Source organism: Myotis lucifugus, unplaced genomic scaffold, assembly GCF_000147115.1.
Source record: "Myotis lucifugus unplaced genomic scaffold, Myoluc2.0 scaffold_2, whole genome shotgun sequence".
Taxonomy (NCBI): Eukaryota; Metazoa; Chordata; class Mammalia; order Chiroptera; family Vespertilionidae; genus Myotis; species Myotis lucifugus.
This window is the reverse complement of record NW_005871050.1, coordinates 28,106,576-28,114,967: the sequence shown is the minus strand read 5'-3', so window position 1 is coordinate 28,114,967 and position 8,392 is coordinate 28,106,576. Positions and strand designations below refer to the sequence as shown.

At 41.5% G+C, this 8,392-nt stretch overlaps 1 pseudogene; it reads left to right on the top strand.

Moving 5' to 3' along the window:
• Positions 1-6,058: 6,058 nt before the first annotated feature.
• LOC111826880 lies at positions 6,059-6,400 on the top strand (annotated as a pseudogene).
• Positions 6,401-8,392: the final 1,992 nt, after the last annotated feature.

The following is an 8,392-nucleotide window of genomic DNA, read 5'->3' as shown; positions in this document are numbered from 1 at the left end:
TCACATTGTCCCACAACTCCTTTAAGCTGTCCTCCTGTTTAATTGTTTTTTCTTTTTGGTTCTCTAATTGAGTGATATTTTCAACTCTGTCTTCTAATTCACTGATTCGATCCTCAGCTTCCCCTAATCTGTGTATTCCTTCCAATGTGTTCTTTATTTGTGTTATGTCATTCTTTATTTCAGACTGTTCTTTTTTCATAGTTACTATATCTTTTTTCATACTGTTGAACATTTTTAACATTACTATGAACTCTGTTTCAGATAAATTTCTTATCTCTGCTTCATTTATCTCTTCTTCTGGAGAATTCTTTTATTCGGGGGTTGTTTCTTTGTTTCCTAATTTTGGTTGTCTGTTTGGGTTTGTGACTATGCTTTAGGTAGATCTTCTATACCAGTGGTTCTCAACCTTCTGGCCCTTTAAATACAGTTCCTCATGTTGTGACCCAACCATAAAATTATTTTCATTGCTACTTCATAACTGTAATGTTGCTACTGTTATGAATCGTAATGTAAATTTCTGATATGCAGGATGGTCTTAGGCGACCCCTGTGAAAGGGTTGTTTGACCGCCAAAGGGGTCGCGACCCACAGGTTGAGAACCGCTTCTCTATACCTCTCAATCTCTAGTGGAGGAGAGTGTTAAAGGTTGTTTCTGACTAATTGGATCAGGCTAAGACTCAAAGCCTCCAGAGACTGCCTCTGTCTACAGACTAATAGGATTCTGACTTGAATTGTCCCCAGGCAATTGTCCTCAGGTGTGGGGATAGTTTTTTCAACAGGGTGGAGCAGTTGCTTCTGCCTGGAGGCTAATTGTTACTTTTAATCTCTTAAGTGGCCTCAGGACAATAGGGTGTGTCGACTGTCTTTCCTTCAGGCAAGGCAGATGTCTATGTGGGAAAGATGTCCTCCACTGTGTGAGGGAATGACTCAGCCCAGGAAACTTGGGGTGTCTGCCTTCTGAGCTCTATCTTCCAAGTCCCCAGTCCTGGGTTCTGCTCTCACAGCTCCAGTCCATTTCACCTTCTTTCTGCCAGAGCACAAGGTGGGTGGCTCCACAGGGAATTTTTGTGTGTTGGTCCTTTAAGATTGTTCCTGAACTTTCAGCTGCCACTCCCCGGCAGACAGTACCCCACTGCTTTTCACAGCTAGATGTTATGTAGGTACCCTCCTCAGTTTGGTGCTCTCTGCTGGGGATCCCAGCTTCGGGATTACATCCCAGAGTTCTCAGTGGCACCCCCCACAGCTGAGATATCTCTCCAGGACTTCAGTTGCTGTCTGTGAGTGCCTGCCATCCCTTTTGAGCCTCCACCCCTCCTACCAGTCTACCAGTCTCTATGTGGTCTCCACCTTCCGTCCTTGGGTATCAGGGTTCTTTCCTGTGAGTTTTCCATTGATTATTCAGGAAGCCTTTCCGTATTTCAGTTGTAATTATATATATATATATATATATATATATATATATATATATCCTTCGTATCTAATAATAGACAAACATGGTAGTTGACTGTACCTTCGCTATGCTTCCCATTGGCTAATCAGGGCGATATGCAAATTAACTGCCAACAAAGATGGCGGTTAATTTGCATACGTAGGCGCAATGCTGGGAGGTGAAGGGGAAGGATGGAAGAAGCCGCCTGCCACTGACGGTGATTGGAAAACCAGGCGGTAGGCAAGAGCTGGGTGGCAGGGGCAAAGGCGGAGAACCAGGGCCGCCTTTGCCCGGCCCCCCGGCCAGCTCACCGGTGATTGGAGAAGCCGGGTGGGGCACGGAAGAGGCGGCCACCGGTGGCTGCCTCTTCCGTGCCCCACCCGCCCCCATCCCTCCCCCGGCCGGGTGTTTTAGAGAAGTACCCGTATTTTTTTTTCAAAAGTACCTGTATTTTTAATAATTTCTTGACATGGTAAAATCATTTTACATTATGATCCAAGGGTGGTGGGGTGAGGAGAAGGAGCAGCAGAACAATCCAACAAACAAAAAGGGAAACAGAAATGCATGGTGGAAGGGATTTGAAGGGTGGGTAGGGGCATTGCCCAACTAAAATGCAATTGGTTTGTTACTGAGTACTATTCATGGGAAGACAGCAGCCTGACTCCTTCTCTATACAGCATATTGGGAGTAAAAAATGACGCATCCAGATGGAAATATGATTAGGGGTTGGAAGACAGACAGGGAAAGAAGTAGTCAGAAATAAACACTGAGAGAGTCACTGGCTGGCTGGCTGCAAATACTGACTCTCCAGTAGTGATAGAATAAAAAAGTGGAGGATATCTCTGGAAGATTCAAGAGATAGGGGGCAACTCTTCTATGGTTTTGACTTGCCCAGCAGATTTCCACATACACACGTGTACACGCCTATGTTTGCATGCACACACATATACACATAACTGACTGCCCTCCCTGGAAGCACAGAAGAAGAAGCCGCCAGAAGAAGAAGCCACCCACCTTTGGTCCAGGCGCCAGCGCCTGCAGCTGGCTGCAGCCCAGGAGACGACAAGCCACCCGCCCGAGGTCCCAGGCTGCAGCCACCCGGAGAAGCTGCCAGCCCTGTGGCCAGGGAAATAGGTTCCCCCTTCTCCTACTGCAGTCATTACTTCAATATTCCACTTCTGAATTTCTCTCCTGTGCTGCAACCCAACTTCACTTTTCATCGGAAGGATACGGAACAGAGAGAAGTGTTAAAAGCTTACATTTTTAAGCCGGTAAGGTTGGTACTTAAACATATAAATGGAAAACTAGAGTCCTTAAGGTAACAAAGGTTACAAAGGACAGGGACAGCGCATGACCTATTATATCCAGCAATCCATATGGGGACTGAAAACTTTGCAATGATGACAATTAGTGAAGATATGAATCAACTAAAATAGTTGACAGGGACAATTCTTCCATCTTTGAAAATATCTTCATCAAATCTGTTTAAATATATTTTTATCTGCATAATATAACACATTCTGACAAGACCACCACCACCACCAATGTGGTCAGTGTTGTGCCGATAAATGTTTAATAACTGAGGGGACCCCTCCCCCGAGTGCACAAATTTTTGTGCACCGGGCTACTAGTATATATATATATATTATTGATTTCAGAGAGGAAGGGAGGGGGGAGAGAGAGAGAAAGAAACATCAATGATGAGAGAGAATCATTAATTGGCTGCCTCCTGCACACACACCCCGCTAGGGATCTAGCCCACAACCCAGGCATGTGCCCTTGACTGGAATCGAACCTGGGACCCTTCAGGCCAGCAGGCTGACCCTCTATCCGTTGAGCAAAACCGGCTAGGGCTAAATAGCTTCTTAAGTGGTCTTCCTGCCTCTAGACCTACTCCCCTTTAATTTGTTCTTTGCAATTATGCTAGAATTTTTCTGTAATGCAAGTCAGATCACATCACTCCTATACTGCAACAAGCACTATCTCTCCACTGATTACTGGTAGAGTCCAAGCTTCTCCACATGCCTTACAAGGGCCCTTCAGAACCTGGCCCTGCTTACCCTTCCAGTCTTATCTCCTATTATCTTTTCCTCATCCTCTTGCCTAAATAATATCAAACTGAACACACCCCATCAAGCCTCCATACCTTTGTACACACTGTCCTCTCTGCCTAGAATGAGCCCTTGTCTTCCAACCAAACCTTTATTCAGATTTTAAAATTAGACTTAGAGTAGGTATTGAAATCAGTATGGTTAAGCACTTTGCCCATGGTCACATTGCAAGTAAGTAGTGAAGCTGAAATTTGAACTAGGTCTTTTGACTTCAAAATTCATCCTTGATTCCTAACACTACACTGGTTGAAGAAGGCCTCGCCACTGTTTGAATACTGGGCAAGGTGTATTCCAGGATTGGCTTGAACCCCTTAGTGTCTAGTGTTCATTGTACCTGAAGGCAACCCATTCTAGCTTTGGGCTTCTTTGACCAGTTTAAAAGCTATTGTTAGTAGTAAGCCAAATTATAAAGGAGCCAAACAAGACACAGCTAAGAATAAAACATTTTGGCTCATTGCTAGAACTTCCTTTATAGTTTGACACCAAATCATTTGTTGTTCTGGTTAGTTCTAAACTCATCTCAACACACAGCTGAAGCATACACCCTATATTTTGCCAACTCATCTACAAGGAAATTATGGGGAACGTTATCCAACACCTGGATTAAATGAAATCCACTATAGCTATCACATTCTCAGATCTGCCAATCTAGTAAGTATGGGAAGGATATTTATTTTTTAATGAGGCAATTTGTCAATGATTCCAAATATGAGTTTCCAGTGGCATACTTTCAGAAATCATTTGCAGGTTGTCAGGAAGATGATTTTTGGGTACTGGGATTCCCACTGCCCTTCAAACGACATCTAAATAGGCAGGGGCATTGCTATGAATTGTACAGCATTATTGTTTGCACCTGGTTTTATTTAGGCTTCCATTTCAGTTTTCTATGCTTTTATTTTTCTTTGACTACATTCTTCCCTTGCACATGTTTTCCCTGTCTGCTTCATTCCCTAAATTTCTACATCCTCCCCCAATCCAATACTCTCTCTCTCTCTCTCTCTCTCTCTCTCTCTCTCTCTCTCTCTTGAAAATCACTGCATGCAGCCCCTCCTCTGGAAATATTCTCTGATTTCCCCAAGCTGAGTCATTGCCTCTCCTCCTGTAGGATATAGTAGAAAATGCATACAGTGTACAGCATGAAGTACTAGTAGATCCCCAGAAAATGTTAGTTCCCTTCTCCCTTTCCTTTATATAAATCTCTAAAATAGGACTGATCACACTGTATTGTTTCTTGTTTACTTGAACATCATCAATTCTGAACTCATGTATTCATTCATTTAGCAGATATTTATTGGATTTTTAATGTGTGTACAAGTCATTGTTAATGTGAGGTACTGGGGATACCGTCCTTTCTGAAAATTTTACTTCCACTGTCTCTTTTTCATTTATATATTCATAGCACCTAGTATAGTGCCTGACAAATAAAGAGTGCTCATTAAATGTTTGTTAAGAGAAATCTCCAAGTGTGGTCCTAGGACAACTTGCATCTGGATCACCGAGGGTTTCAGGTTAAAATTTAAATGTAAGTTCTTTGGTCTTGCTCTAAATCTACTGAGTCAGAATCTCTTAAGGGTGATCTGAAAGAATATGCATTTTTTTCTGGTTCTGCAGATTTTCCCTTCACACTAAAATGTAGGAATCATTACAAAATAGTGTGTGGGGGGGAATAATGCCAATTTTTGAAAAGTGTAGCTAAAACCAATTGAATTATTTTTAATGCCTCTGACCATAGTAGGAACATTTAGTGAAGAAAGAAAAGGGCATTAGTCAAAATTCTCTGGGAAGTTTTTAAAAACAGGCTTGGAATATTCAAGTAATTAAATAAGAGTCCTTCTAAAGTCTAATATGACAAGTGGAATTATTAATAAAATTTAATCTTAATTTAGATCAAAATTATACTAGAGAGTTTTCATTTTTATAGAGCTATTTTATTTATATACTTGGTAATATATATATATATATATTAGTATATATAGGGACCATATATTATAAAGTTGAATCACATATTTATTTTAAATTATGAGAGTATGTCACAACTGTATTTGTACTTTGATCCTGATTATATATGTGACCTATCTGATGTCTAGTTCTTGATTAGAAATGATAGTAGTACTCATTATCCATGAAAATTTGATCAATTTTTACTGTTTTATGCCATATTTTCCAACACCATACTGTTATTAAATATATTATTTGGTAATAGATTAGGTATGTAAGATCTGAGTCAACCAAAGGCAGCATAACTTACCTTTCAGGAAGAATTGCAAAATCAGATTTTATGCCCATGTTCTTGGGACCTGGCACTTTCCATTTGGGGTCTGCCTTGCCATGATCCTCTTGGTCAAGAGCTGAGGTGTGTATGCATCTTGGCACAAATCTCTTAAGTATCCACAGGTTTTTATTTCTTCTTCCCGTCTTGTAACTTTACTCTTTTAAAAAATTAAATTTAGGGTTTTGTTGGTGTCACTGCTGCCAAGCTGGATCACGACCTGCTGCCCTCACAGGGCTCGCTGAGCACCATGTCCAAAGACCTGAAGATTCTGTCCAGCGACTCCTACCTGGAGCTGAGCAAGGACCAGAGCCAGCATTTCAGTGCCGATAACAGAGAGCATGAAAAATTACTGAAGGAAAGCTGCACTCTATATGTGGGGAATCTTTCCATTTGTACATCTGAGGAGCAAATATTTGAGCTCTTTAGTAGATGTGGTGATATCAGAAATGTATTTATGGGCTTGGATAAGTCAAAGAAAACACCATGTGGTTTCTGTTTTGTAGAATACTACAACAGAGCTGATGCTGAAAATGCCATGCGGTTCCTAAATGGGACCATCTTAGATGACCATACCATCCACACAGAATGAGATGTAGGCTTTAGAGAGGGCAGACAGTGTTGTGAAGACTTTGATGCTGAGAGAGGAGACTTTGAAAAAGAGTCTCAGGCCTATGATTAGAGAGAAATTCCCTAGTGAAAAACTTGCAGCTCTAGCCCCTCCAGAGGTCTTTTAAAGAATATCCCCAGGTGAGCAGATACCTCATAATCTCACAACCATTTTTAATTACTTTATTTTCTGACCAGAAACCCTTTTGATGTACTTTCTCTCTAAAAAAATTAATAAATGGCATAAACACAAGCATTCTTTTATTCTTGTAATTTTGAAGCTGGCTGTCAGATTACTAGTTTGACCATCAGGTTGTCAAAAGTAAAATGTTATTCAGGAATAAATTAAGTATGTAAGATCTGAGTCAACCAAAGCACAAATTTACTTCCAGAAAGACGTCAGTTGGATTGAATGACCATGTTCCCAGGACCCGAAAATGATCATTTTTTAGAGCTTGCATAAAATAAAGACAAACAAACAGAAATTTAAAAATATATATCAAAGGAATACAAGCACGTTACTTATAAACATAAACAATTTCGGGAGAGTTTGTAATGAAAGCCAAAATCCTCCTGCCCCACCTGTTTCTACCCTAGACTTATTCCCTGGGCAATAAGTTTTAATTTTTTAGCAGTATTTTTTTTCTTTCCTCGTTGTTTCCTCTAAATTTCTAAATAACATGACTTTCTGTACTATTTATTTTCATTTTAAACATTAAGTATTGACTTCCTCCTTTCATAGGTAAGGATTTAGCTCATTCACACCCACATTGGCACATCTCTCCTTCATAAAGTAGTTTACAATACTTTACTTACTTTGTCTATTGTTATATAACATGGGTTAGGTTAGATTACAATAGCAAACAACCCCAAAGCCTTACTTGCTTAAAACCACTAAAGTCTGTTCTTCACATTGTCAATTGCCTGGGGGCTCTGTTACATGCCATGATGATCCTCCTTTTGGGGTCCAGAAAGCATAGCCACTATCATTAGTATAAATCAGTTATTGTAATTCCCTCTCTTTTGCTGGCGATTGGTTTAGGAATCCAGGCTTACACCAATTGGAGGTTGACAATCCCATGATGATTAGTTATTAATAAGTTCAAGGTGGACAATGGCCAGTGGGGATCCAGCAAGACTGAAATGAAGGGTTTTTATTTTATCCTTGAAGTAGAGGTTGTCTCTTTCCACTGCATGTGACTAAGTATGTATACAGTAATTGCTATAAGAAGCCTTCTTACAACCAGAGAAACCAGCCCTAGGATGAACTGGACACATTAGAATGGTGAAAAAAGAGACCAAAGAAACTGTGTCTTTCACGAAATTATCTAGTTGCTGAATCAACTAACCTTACAGTACACACTATGTCTGGATATCCTATTAAGTAAGACTAGAGGCCTGGTGCACAAAATTTGTGCATGGGTATGGTCCCTAGGTCTGGCCTGTGATCAGGGCCATCTTCCTTGGCTGCCAGCAGTCGGCCCCGCCCCCTGCCAACACCCACCTCCCCTCCCCCCCCAGTTCCCCCTTCGCCATCTTGCACCCGAGGTGGGTCTGGCCCAGGATATACTTTGAACCTGTATAGGAGGCTGTGATCCAGAGGTGCTTTTGTGTGGAATTTCTTTCAGGTAAGGGAGGGGTGTGGGCCCAATGCCCGAGAGAGTTCTAGGAGGCAATGGTGCCATCCAGATCATTCTGGTCACGCCTGAACGTTCACTGCACTTATTCACTGGAGGATTCTACTTGCAGGGGTCCTGGGGGTCCTTGCAACAACCCATTCCACAAAAAAGGTCACATTTAGATTTCAGGTCGCATCACCACTGAGGGAGGGTAAGATCAGGTGCTTTTAAGCAGAGAACACGGGAAATTCTGAACAGGGTTAGGATTCAGCAGCATCAGGAGACAGGTTCTCAACAACCCACCTAACCAAGGCTTGCTACCTTGTGATGCTTCTCCCTTCTCCTCAGGAGCAGGT